This window comes from Erigeron canadensis, chromosome 2 (genome assembly GCF_010389155.1).
Source record: "Erigeron canadensis isolate Cc75 chromosome 2, C_canadensis_v1, whole genome shotgun sequence".
Classification (NCBI taxonomy): domain Eukaryota; kingdom Viridiplantae; phylum Streptophyta; class Magnoliopsida; order Asterales; family Asteraceae; genus Erigeron; species Erigeron canadensis.
In genome coordinates this window covers 32,346,669-32,348,580 of record NC_057762.1, presented here as the reverse complement: position 1 = coordinate 32,348,580, position 1,912 = coordinate 32,346,669, and the positions used below count along the sequence as shown (strand labels likewise).

Below are 1,912 nucleotides of genomic sequence, written 5' to 3'. Positions count from 1 at the left end.
ATTAAAGAATAAATGATTGGTAGTATAAATTAATCATTAATGTTGTGGGGTAGTGTATGTTGAAATATTTTAAGGGGTGCTAAGTGAAAATATTACATATTTTCAACACTTTCATAAATAAAATGGGCTATTTCTTTTATAATATAGTAACGATATGGTCTTTTGAAGAAAAAGAAGGAAAAAAGGGCAACATGCAATTTCATTTGGACCGACAAGTCCACAACTAGAGGTACGTGTGGGCATTGGATCGGAACAAGTGAAACCGGTTCGGAACCGGAACCGGTTCCAGTCAACGTTTGATCATGTTTTTTCTATTTTTTTTTGGTTCGGAACCGATTGGAACCGATTTTTGGATCCAAAAGTGAAACCGGTTTCTCAGGAACCGGTTCCAATCGATTTCGGTTCTTGGATAATCTAGAACCGGTTTTTTGGAACCGGTTTTTTTTGCCTACGTTTATCCACAACACAAACAAAAGCCCAAAATTGAAAATCTTTCGAAGCCCATCAACACAACCCTATATCATTAGCTTCACTTCTCGAATAATAAGTGGATAACAGTATAACACTATAACAGTCATAACTCATATATAACACAACTACACAACTAGTACATGCACAACACATTTAAAATTCTTGCATCGTAATGAATCCTTTGTCCCGTTGTCCTCAATTCCCATCATTATTTCGTAACATAAAGCACAATTTAATTCCAAGTTCATTTTGCAAATAACCTATAGATAAATTAACCCAAAAACTAACTTACAATAATATCCTGATTTTAATGTTCAAAAATAAAAAAATTATATAATGCTATGAGTTGTGATCTGGATGCTGTTAGATATAATGTTTCGACCAACGGGTATTATATTATTATAGGAATAAAGAGGTAAATGAAGCGTTTGGACGACTGTTTGGGACAAAAACACGAATCACAAACAATATATTCGTGTTAATCAATTGTCTTGCAATATTATTAATTACCATTAAGTAGTATATAAAAAATGAATAAATCCGGGGTAGTAGTATCTATTATCTTTGCTTATGAAACATAATAATCTCTACATATATATATGTCGATCAACCCAGGGATATGGTGTGTAACAAGCGACGATTTTTCCAGCAACGCCAACAACCGCCCCAACCACTCCGTGTATCAGGCAGCTTGCTGCCACCAATTACATCTATTGTAATCATAAAATAAACAAGTTAATATACATCACGTACATCTGTATATATAATAATTTGAATAACAATGATATATATAGGGTCATTGACGACATATACCTTTGGCTCTTGCATTTAGAGGTGGTTGTGTCGTAGTGGTTTGTAGGAGTTGTCTTCCTTCTGAAGAAACAAGGACAAGTGTAAAAACAACAACTAAGATCAATGTAACACAATTCAACTTCATTACAAGAAACCGTGTTTGCTGTTTTTGTTGGTATTGTGCTTTGATTTATATATATATATATAGATCTAGTAGATTTTATATTATTGTCGACCTAGCTAATTCCCATTATTTACTTTGTCAATTAAGGAGAAAATTCGACAAGCAAACAATCGCAATAGTTGACTTCAAACTCTACCAGAAATTAATCTTTAGAAGTTTAGATGTATTACTTGTGTCGGATTGACCTTTTCAACATCCATCTATTAAAAACCAATAAAGAGATTGACCTTTTCAACATCAACCTAATCTCGATAATTCTTAATAAAAAATTACACTCTTTGTAAATTTTTTATATTTTAAAGCTTGAAAATGTATCTTTTTATCTTGAAAAGTCAGATATATACCTAATTTTTCAACAAACAAAACAATTATTAACATTATTATAGGTCTATTATATTTACAGTAAATTAAAGTTTTGATTAAAAAAAACACGTTTAATATAATAATAAATGTCACATGTAAGAC

At 31.4% G+C, this 1,912-nt stretch overlaps 1 long non-coding RNA gene across 1 annotated transcript; it reads right to left on the bottom strand.

The window, feature by feature from the left end:
• Positions 1 to 943: 943 nt before the first annotated feature.
• LOC122586440 lies at positions 944 to 1,416 on the bottom strand. Its single transcript, XR_006321993.1, has 2 exons — positions 1,285 to 1,416; positions 944 to 1,181 (listed from the first exon to the last, which is right to left on the bottom strand). It is a non-coding gene; the product is annotated as an uncharacterized LOC122586440 (long non-coding RNA).
• Between the last annotated feature and the right edge of the window lie 496 nt (positions 1,417 to 1,912).